Source organism: Lycium ferocissimum, chromosome 3 (genome assembly GCF_029784015.1).
Source record: "Lycium ferocissimum isolate CSIRO_LF1 chromosome 3, AGI_CSIRO_Lferr_CH_V1, whole genome shotgun sequence".
Taxonomy (NCBI): Eukaryota; Viridiplantae; Streptophyta; class Magnoliopsida; order Solanales; family Solanaceae; genus Lycium; species Lycium ferocissimum.
This window is the reverse complement of record NC_081344.1, coordinates 37,320,631-37,332,402: the sequence shown is the minus strand read 5'-3', so window position 1 is coordinate 37,332,402 and position 11,772 is coordinate 37,320,631.

Here is an 11,772-nt window from a genome sequence, read left to right as displayed (position 1 = left end):
CAATCGCACTTATTTTCTGCGTGAAAACAACACCTAAACGAGAATGTAAATACATCGCGGTAAACAACAAAATCTTTGCCCTCATGAGAATGCTAGAATAGGTGTTGTGGTCAACAATGTTTTGAGCTTTTGAAAGCTCTCCCTCACACTCGTCGGACCACCGAAACGATACCTCTTTTCCGAGTCAAACGGGTCAAATGAGAAGTAATAGGCAAACCCTTCACAAACCGACGATAGTAGCTTGCGAGACCCAAAACTACGGATCTCTGTCCTTATGTGGGCATAGCCCATTCCTTGACCGCCCGAATTTTTTGAGGATCCACCATAATATCCCTCTTTCGAAATAACATGCCCCAAGAAAGACGCAAAAGACAAACGTAATTCACACTTGGAGAATTTAGCATACAACTCCTCTCACAATACCCAAGATTAATCCTCAAATGTTTCTGTATTGTCCTTACTTCTAGAGTATACCAAAGATATCATCAATGAACACTATTACGAATAAGTCTAAATAGGCTTAAACACATTGTTCATCGATCCATGAATGCGGTAGCGGGGCATTTGTAAGCCTAAAGACATAACCAAGAACTCATAGTGCCCATGCAGTCCGAAAAGCGGTTTTAGGAACATCCTCTACCCAAATCTTCAACCGATGGTACCTCGACCTTAAATCGATTTTAGAGAACACGAGCTCCCGTAACTATCAAACAAGTCATCAATACTAGGAATCGAATAATTGTTTCGGACGTTTACCTTATTCACCTTACGTAATCCGATACACATACGCATAGACTCCTTCTTCTTAATAAATAGCGTAGGAGCACCCCACGAGAGGCACTCGGCGAATAAACCCCTTACTTAGAAGATCTTTACACCGTTCTTTCCCGCTTTTAAAGTTTCCCGCCGGCGCCATCCTATAAGGTGGGATAGAGATGGGATGAGTCCCTGGGTCTAAGTCAATCCTGAAGTCAATATCATGATCCGGGGGCATACCAGGAAAGTCCGCGGGGTACACATCCGCAAACTCGCATACCACTAGAACCGAATCAAGGGGTGGAGTATTTGCACGGGTGTCACGGATATTTGCCAGATAAGCTAGACAACCCTTTTTTACTAGCTTCTTAACAAGAATAAAGGATATTACTTTCTTAGGGAGGGGACTAAGGTTACCCTTCTACTCGAGTTGGTGTCCCGGGTACGATGGCTAATGTAACAAGATTTTAGAATGGTAATCAAGTATAGCATAATGCGGGGACAACCAACTCATACCCAAAATAACATCGAAATCTACCATGTCTAAGATCATCAAATCCGCCCAAGTACGAAAACCCATAAAAGTAATTGCACACGCAAGGTAAATGCCATCCACCAAGACAGGGTCCCCAACAGGAGTAGATACATAAATAGGGGTGTCAAGGGTATCACACATCATATCCAGACCCACAGCAAAATAGGTAGACACATAGGAAAAAGTATAGCCCGGATCAAACAAAACAGAAGCCATACGGTCATAAACTGAGATAGTACCTGTGATAACCGCATCAGAGGCCTCAGCCTCGAATCTACCTCGAAAGGCGTATAAATGACCACGCCCTCCGGTCGCCTGTGAACCACCGCGATTACCATTACCAGTCTGAGCCCCCGCCCCCGCCGGAGATGCCGTCCGCGTCTACCTGCACGAGGACCGCCTCGGTAGGGCCGGGCACCACCCCCACCAGTGATGTGGCCGCCCCCGCCCGCCCCGCGCCATCCTTATCCCCTCGATCCGGTGCAACCGGAGCTCGAGGAGCCTGATACTGAGTCCCCTGTCCACTTTGTATGTGTCTGGGGAAATACCTCTTAATATGCCCTATCTCACCACACCGAAGAAAGCACGGTCCGGTGTGGACGCCGCCGATCGTAAGCCGATGAGGGAGCGTAGGCAAGCCCGATAATTTACAAGATGGGCCTCCCGATCGCGGATTGACCGAAATATACCGCTCTCGATCCCTAGAAGGAGTTACCCCCGACGGCCTTCTTCTCAACTTGCTTTGCATACTAAAGCCTAATCCTCTCTTAACGATACGACCGAAAAAGCCTACAACCGAAGGATAACGAAGCCCCGAATATTTACGAATTGCGAACCTCTCTCCCCTCGCAGGGCAAAGAATCGAAGAGAATAACGGGAAAGTGAGTGAAAACTAAACATCAACCGACGAGTCCCCCGATGTAATAGCGAACTCATCGTCTCAACACGGGACGTACTTGTCCGTAAAGACATAAATCTCCCCGCCTAATCCCCCCTCCACCAAAGCTTGGCATCACCCAAGAACTCGACACAAACTGATCCACTATCTCTTAAACTGAAACCCCAACGGTCCTCCGACTCGCACCATAAAAAAAAATGAGGCTTCATTTTTGTGAACCTCCAAAACAAATCATGTTCCTCGCCAGTCATCAATGGCCTCAGGAAGGTCTTAAAACCCGAAACCTCATCCAAGCGAGGTACCATCCCGCCGTACGCCGAACTCCCGAGTCTCTCGTACCGACTCCGGGGCCGCCACCCCCGTGCCCCCATACCGCCGGGACCCGCCGGTATAGCCCGGCTTGTGCTAACCCATGCAACCACCCAAAGACCTCGTGCCATACCATCCGGTATACCCCGAGCGCTGCGTGCCTCCCCTCCCGGTAGAACCGGTACCGCCGCCGGGCCGGGGCCGCGCGGCCGCATCTCCCGCCGCCTCACAAACCACCGGAGGCACGGGGTTAACCACCGGGACGTCCCCCCCCCTGGGGCCGCCCCTCTCGCTACCTCCTCCTCGCTCCACCCCTACCTCTAGTTGTTGCCGCGCGTGTTCTCGCCATCTCTGCCAGAGAATGAAGGATAGTCGCATACCACCTGAATCAAATAGACACCAATTGCAATCAAGTAGCACAAAAGAAAAGAACAATGAAGCTTTTCCTAGTGTTCATGTTGAAATTCTCTCGAAGATAGTACGTACGTCTCCGTCTTGATGTAAGACTCTACTAGGCATGTCCTTGTACGATGATATAAACGAACCAAAGGCTCTGATACAAACTCTGTCACGACTGAACCCGCCATGACTGGCACCCAACTAAATCCTAGTCGGTGAACCAACACACAAGATCTCTATTCATTCAAGTCTGATTTTATATTAACCAAGTTGAGCGATTATACTCATTCACGCATCAAGTAAACTAAGCAAGTCATGCCATAAAATAATGAAATAAGTGCGGAAGTTCTAACTATTACAAAATCCCCAAAACCTGAAAGTCATCGTACAGGTCTCTAATCTAAAACATCTCTAAGAACTGAAGTCTAACAAATAAGTAACCATAATGTCCGCAGTACGAAAATACATCATAGCAAGAAGATCTTCGGGCTAGCATGCATGGAAGAAGCTCACCCTAAATGCACAAACAATTATCCTCCACGCTATATGTAGGCGAATAGGTTCTCTATATCACAATCTGCACTCAAAAGAATACAATACGATAGTATCAAGACAAACACTATATACCGGTAGATATCATAGGCCGACTAAGATTAGTATCATGAATATTTCATAAAATCAATAGAATAAAACAAGCCGATTGACAGACATGAATATCCATAAATCACAAAGAAGTCAACCCAAGGACAATCACAATCAAATCACCAAGAATGTCAAGCATCACAATCACGTAAGCAACAACGAAGATAAATTTACCGCGATAACACTCACTAGATGTACATACATGCTAGCCGATGTCTTAGCTCGGTAGTTATGACCAACTTGCAGTGAGACCCATGGTGTCCATGTACCACCTGTTCTAGATCCACTCATCGGAACCGAGCATAAAGCTCCGCTCCGGAACGAACCTCGAACGCGGGACATATTAATGTACCTCTCATTTCAGGAACTATCCTCGGACTATAAGCTCATAATCTAGGTCACATATGTGCCTTTCCATACCTCTTACAGAACAGTGTTTCTTACCTCCTCAATATCATTACTCAACTCATCATTTCATGTCACAATACCATCGAGAAGATTATATTAGCTTCTCATCACAAAACATCCACCTGTAATCAATGCACGGGGAATAGTGGCACGAAGTCCCACAATCACTCACACAGTCACATAGGAGTTTAGTCACATAATATCATGTATGAAAACTAGACATGCTTTCTCCTATAGAATTCACAAAACATACAATCAACTAACCAAAGTCTAACTCAAGTAGACCGTAACCTACCTCAAAGTAGAGCTGGAACAACGCAAGTCACTCTGCTACAGCCTTTCCTTTCCTCAAAGCCTCAGAACGCTCAAAGTCTAGAAATAGAAGGCTAAATGAGTCACAATACTCAATTCACAAGCACCAAGCAAGAATACCCTTTCCTTACCCCCATTCTAAGGGTGGATGATTTTCTAGGCGATAAACAACCTATCAAGCCCCTAGTAATCATTAATCATCAATTTATACCAATCTTCTATCAAATATTCCCATTACAAACATTTTTTATGGTAAAGACACCATTTTTGTAGAACCCTGGGTCTCCAAAATCACTTAGTTTATGTCTCTAATTGTTCAATTTATGACAAATAGCAACTAACCAATGCATTTAGATGATAACTAAGCGATAATAACCATAACCCATCAAGTTTAGAAGGTCTATTGACATTCTACGGTTTCTACTTCAATTTCACCATTAAAGACCCATGAAGATAATTACAATAATGAAGGATAAGGAATGAGAGAATGAAAATCAATGGAACTTACCTCACAAAGTTATCTTGCCTTAGCTTGAAAATTCTCTCTAGTGCTTGTTGGAAAGTGTGTTGGTATTTTGTGAAAAGAGAAAATAAAATTGAGTATATAAATTGGGCTATTGTTTTTACGTCTACCGCTACGGCGGTCATCACGCCGTTGCAAAGCTATACCACCGTAGCGGTCAAGGGACCACTATATAGCCCACCACATTTTCCGTGACCGCTATGGCGATCCACCCGGCCCTCAAGAGGTGCCGCCATACGGTACATTGCCCGCTATAGTGACCACCAAGAAAATGGATGGCCGCCGGAGCGCGGTTCGAGTACCGCCATACGGTTACCTACTCGAAAATTTCATCGTCGTATTGGGATAAACGAATGAAGCTCGAAGTTTGATCCAGCTTTCTTCCCCCTAAGAACCCCAGTTCATCCAAGGTTCAAAAACACAACATAAAACATGCACACATAGAAAAAGACGTTGAAGAATCCACCCGCATAAGTTGAAATTTAACGGAGTCCTAATTTGTAAAGTACCGAGCTAATGCGAATTTAATAATATTCGAGGGAAGGGTTAACTCTCCTTAGATTGTTAATGAATGTTAAACATTTTATCCCTTGTCGGAACACTCACATTTGTGATGGAGATTCCAAACTAGTTACAACATGATCGTCATTTAAGTAATTTTTAGAAAAAATGGAGTTATACGACCACTTGACATGTTACAAGATATAACTTGAGTTCGGACTACTTGTTAATCCGTATAACCCAACATCAGAAATCCTACTTTATCATCTTGAAATACGGTCACTTATAACAAAGTATAATGTTATGACACCGTAAAGCTTATCGTATCAAGTCCCGACGGACTAAGATTAATTTTCATTAAATACATGTTAGGCTAAGGTAAAATTTGTTACCTAAAGTTATTCTCATCTAACTCTTTACAGAATATTCCACACACTTATTTTCATGTCTAGATGGACAAAGCAAATCAAAGATTATATGTACCAATTCAAAACTACGTGAAGCACACGAGGGAGTTCTCTTATACTTGTGAGAAGTCAAGATAAACTTGGAATTAGAGTTGAAAGTTTTTTAAGTGAAGCATTTGATATCCAAAACCATTAACTTCACAACCAAACAAGAAGACAAATGTTATTTAGAATACTTGAGAAATAGAAAAACTAAACCATGGAAAATACTATTAGAAGATGAGTTACAAATAAATGAGAATAGTAGTGTTTTAAGTAGATTACCACATGAATCATGATTCTTGACACGTTACCAATGATAATATATACTATACTAAATGATATTGAGAAATAATTAACTGAAATAGCAAATAAATACACACTAAATCATGTGACGTTATATTATAGTTATGGTTATGAAACAACAACTGAGAGGGAATATAATGTCGAACTTCTGGCAAACATTAAGATTATGATATTATGAATATTGGAGGAAGAAGATGTTTCTTGAGTTGTTACATCATATGGAGGAATGTAGATGTCACGACCCAACCCCGACAGCCGTGACTAGTGCCTCAACACTCGGCCACACAAACACAATCAAAATAATTAAAAAAATTTAACTAGAACATCGAATAGTCAAAGGTCTTAGCTTATAAAATCGCCTACAAACATATCTCAATCAACTGTTGTATATATATGTAAGCCGACAAGGCTTGTCAAATGGCGAAATGGGGTTCTTTATATACAAATGCAAGCCGACGAACCCTAGCTACAGAATGAGAAGAGGGCAAGACACCTTTCCCGTCTCTCTGCTTGGTGCGTCATCATCACTATTTTTGGCATAGTGGAAAGCGTGTCTTGCCTTCTCCAGATATGGTATGGCCTTATGGAGTAAGTCATTAAATGCTTACACCATTTCTTACCAAACGCCACCCCAAACACAGTATAATTCATCCTTTTCTTTGCTTTTCTACAAATTAACGGTCAATAGGACTGAGAATTATTTTTGTTGTATGCGATTTTGAATGCCCGTTTTTCATTGGTTCATGAGAAACCAAAAGGATTAATCAATTTTAGGTCAAATCTAACCATTGATTTGTTTGTTTATCTGAATCTTAGCAGTTAAATGTGGCATTGAGAGAGACAATTTTCAGAATTGCGAAAATCCCACATCGAGTATGAGCTAGGGTTTCTCAGATTTGGGGTTCTATATAAAGAACCCCATTTCTCACATTTACAAGCACCGAATATTAGATATATTCACAAAGAAAGTTGGATTACCTAGGGTTTCTGCTATTTTTAGCTAAGACCTTTGACTATTCGATTTTCTAGTTAAATTTTTTTAATTATTTTTCTCCTTTTGTGTGGCTGAGTGTTGAGGGTTGGAGCAAGAAGGTTCTTCCAAATTCATTTCTCGATCAAAGGCTACGCTCAAGAAAGGTAATTCTTCTTCCTTTAGGTGTTTTAGTTTTCTGCTTTGCCTTAATTGTTGTTGTAGTTAATTTGTTTTATGCCTTAGTTGTTGTTTTAGTTAACTTTATGTTAATAGTAGCTCAACATGATTTAGTGTGTATTTATTTGCTATTTTAGTTAATTATTTGTTAATAGTATGTTAGTATAGTATATATTTCATTGGTTGCTTGAATCATGTTGCTAGTGGTAATCTAGTTAATATGACCAGTGTTTCATTTATTGATTGAATCATGTAGTTAATAGTATTTTAGATGGTTTAGTTTGTGTCCTATTTGCTGTGTTATTCAGCCATTTGTCTTCTTGTTTGGTTTGCTGTTAATGGTCCTTATGAATATCAAATGCTGCTAAAATTTACTTTCAACTCTAATATAAGTTTATCATGTTTTGATTAAGTATAAGAGTCTGTCTGTGTGCTTCACGTAGTTTTAATTTACATATAACCTGTATTTATACTGTTTGAACCCATCTAGACATGAACTTACACCTAATATGGTTTAGTTGGCTAAACTAGCATGATTAATAACTTTAGGTAACAAAGGTTATCTACCTTAGCCTAATATGGTATCATTAATGTCTCTACTCTAGTCCATAAGTTGATTCTGATAAGTTTTGGTGTTGGCATGAGTTTAATTTTGTTCATATAGTCTTCAGCATGATAAAGTAGGATTTAAATGATGTTAGTAGGTCTAAATAGGATTAACAAGGGTCTGAACTCAACTTCAGTCATCTTGTAACATGTTGTGTCTCTGATTAAATACAATTTTCTTCTTAAAAATGACTTAAATGACGATCATGTTGTAACTAGTTTGGAATTAAAACGCATGCAATAAACAGAGTGTTCTGATATGGATAAAATGTATGCATAGGCATGTAAACCTTAGAGACTAAGCCTTGAATAGTTTAAATGTAACGACCCTTCCGGTCGTTATGGGAAATTAGGACTCCGTTGGGAATTTCGAGGCCGCGGGTGGATTCGTAGGGTGTCTTTTTGTATGTGTGCATGTTTTATGTTGTGTTTTTGAGGCCTTGGATGAAATGTGAGGTGCGAGGGGGAAAAACTGAACAAAATCGAGCTCACTGCCCAAAACGTACCGCTGTGGCGGTAGGGGTACCGCTGCGGCGGCATGGACTACTGCCAGCGGCCATCCATTTTCCTTGGTAGCCACTATAGCGAGCAATGTACCGCTATGGCGGCACCGCTATAGCGGTGGGTGGACCGCCATAGCGGTCATGGAAAAATCGTGATGGGCTGCTATAGTGGTCACTTGACCGCTATAGCGGTACTGCTACAACGGCGTGATGACCGCTATAGCGGTAGGCGTAAAAACAATAGCCCAATTTTATATACTCAATTTTATTTTCTCTTTTCACAAAATACCAACACACTTCCCAACAAGCACCTAGAGAGAATTTTCAAGCTAGGGCAAGATAACTTTGTGAGGTAAGTTCATTGATTTTCATTGTATCATTCCCTTATCCTTCATTATTGTAATCATCTTCATGGGTCTTTAATGGTGAAATTGAAGTAGAAACCCTAGAATGTCAATAGACCTTCTAAACTTGATGGTTTATGGTTATTATCGCTTAGTTATCATCTAAATGCATTGGTTAGTTGCTCTTGATCATAAATTGAACAATTAGAGACATAAACTAAGTGATTGGAGACCTAGGGTTCTACAAAAATGGTATCTTTACCATAAAAACTGTTTGTAATGGGAATATTGATAGAAGATTGGTAAAAATTAATGATTAATGATTACTACGGGCCTTGATAGGTTGTTTATCACCTAGAAAATCATCCACCCCTTGGAATGGGGTAAGGGAAGGGTATTCAAGCTTGGTACTTATGAATTGAGTATTGTGACTCATGTAGCCTTCTATTTCTAGACTTTGAGCGTTCTGAGGCTTTGAGGAAAGGAAAGGCTATAGTAGAGTGACTTGCGTTGTTCCAGCTCTACTTTAAGGTAGGTTACGGTCTACTTGAATTAGACTTTGGTTAGTTGATTGTATGCTTTGTGAATTGCATAGGAGAAAGCATGTCTAGTTTTCATGCATGATATTGTATGACTAAACTCCTATGTGACTTGTGATTGAGTGATTGTGTGGACTTCGTGCCACTATTCCTGTGCATTGATTCTGCAGTGGATGTTTTGTGATGAGAAGCTAATATGATCTTTTCGATGGTATTGTGACATGAAATGATGAGTTGAGTAATGATATTGAGGAGGTAAGAAACACTGTTCTGTAAGAGGTATGGAAAGGCACATATGTGACCTAGATTATGAGCACGTGGTCTGAGGATAGTTTCGAAAATGAGAGGTACATTAATATGTCCCGCGTCCGAGGTTCATTCCAGAGCGGAGGTTTATACTTGGGTCCGAGGAGTGGATCTGAAATGGGTGGTACATGGACACCATGGGTCCCTTACAGGTTATGAATACTGAGCTATGACATCAGATAGCATGTGTATACAGCGAGTGAGGTTATCGTGGTAAATTTTCTTCCGTTGTGGCTTACGTGATTGTGATACTTGATATCTTAGTGATTTGATTGTGATTGTCCTTGGTTGATTTGCTGTGATTTATTGGTAATCGTGTTTGTTGACTGGCTTGTTTTATTCTATTGATTTTATGAAATATGCATGATACTAATCTTAGTCGGCCTATGATATCTACCGGTACGTAGTGTTTGTACTGATACTACCTTGCTGCATTCCTTTGAGTGCAGATTGTGATACAGAGACCACTATTCGCCCTCACATCTAGTGTGGAGGACATTTACTAACAGATTTAGGGTGACCTTCTTCCCATGCTAGGCCGCCCGAAGATCTTCTTGCTATGATGTCTTTTCGTACTCTGGACATTATGGTTAATTATTTGTTAGACTTCAGTTCTTAGACATGTTTTAGATTAGAGTCCTGTACGATGACTTTTGAATTTTGGGGATTTTGTAATAGTTAGAACTTCTGCACTTATTTCATTATTTTATGGCATGACTTACTTAGTTTACTTGATGCGTGAATGAGTATAATTGCTCGACTTGGTTAATATAAAATCAGACTTGCATGAATAGAGATCTTGTATGTTGGTTCGCCCACTAGGATTTAGTTGGGTGCCAGTCATGGCGGGTTGGGTCGTGATAGAGTTGGTGTCAGAGCATTAGGTTCGTCAATCTCATTGTACAAGGACATGTCCAGCAGAGTCTTGCGGATCAGTACGGAGACGTCTGTACTTATCTTCGAGAGGCTGCCGGACACTAGGAAAACTCGCTTTTCTTTATTCTTTTGTGCTACTTGATTGCAATTGGTATCTGCTGATTTAAATTGGTATCTGACTATCCTTCATTCTCTAGCAGATGGCGAGAACACGCGCGACAGCAGCTAGAGGTAGGGGTGGAGGCAGGGGAGCTAGCAGAGGGGCTGCCCCAGATGGGGGGGAGCGTCCCAATGGTTAACCCTGTGCCTCCAGTGGTTCCTAATGAGGCGGTGGGAGATGCGGCCGCACCGGCCCGGCCCGGCGGCGGTACCCGTTCTACCGAAGCTGCGGGGGTTGCTCGGTTATACCGAGATACTATGGCATAGGTCTTGCATTGGTTGCATGGGTTAGCACGAAGCGAGCTATACCGGCGGGTCCCGGCGGGTAGAGGCACGGGAGTAGCGGCCCCGGTCGATGCGAGCACGAGCTCACGGGGGTTCAGCAGCGATGGTACCTCAGCTTCAGTTATCGGCTCTTCAGCTTGTAGCCATTGGGGTTTCAGTTTAAGAGATAGTGGATCATGTCCGTATCGTTGAGGGGATTAGGCAGGAGATTTATGCAAAGAGGTTGAGACGAAGGCCTGTAAGGGTGGGATGTTTAGCAACTCCTTCTCGAGTTGTCAGAGTTCGCAGGTATATTCAGGGCGTCCGGTTCAGTCCGCGATGCAGGTGTTAGTTGGGGGCCCATCAGGGGTAAATTATCAGGCTTTCGGTCAACATGGAGGCCACACTGCCTCATCAGCTTCTGTTCAGCGGCCTACACTGGACTGTGCTTTCTTCGAGTGTGGTGAGATAGGGCATATTAAGAGGTATTTCCCCAGACTTAGACAAAGTGGACAGGGGACTCAGTATCAGGCTCCCCGAGCTCCAGTTGCACCAGATCGAGGGGATAAGGATGGCGCACAGGCAGGGCGGGGCTGCCACACTGTGGGTAGGGGTGGTGCCCAGCCTAACCGAGGTGGTCCTCAGGCAGGTAGACGCGAACAGCATCCCGGCAAAAGCGGGGCTCAGACTGGTAATGGTAATCGTGGTGGTTCACAAGCGACAGGAGGGCGTGGTCATTTGTACGCCTTTCCAGGTAGACCCGAGGCTGAGGCCTCCGATGCGGTTATCACAGGTACTATCTTAGTTTATGACCATACTGCTTCTGTTTTTTTTATCCGGGCTCTACTTTTTCCTATGTGTCTACCTATTTTGCTGTGGGTCTGGATATGAAGAGTGATACGTTTGACACCCCTATTTATGTATCTACTCCTGTTGGGGACTCTGTAGTGGTGGGTAGCATTTACCCTGCATGTGCAGTTACTCTTATGG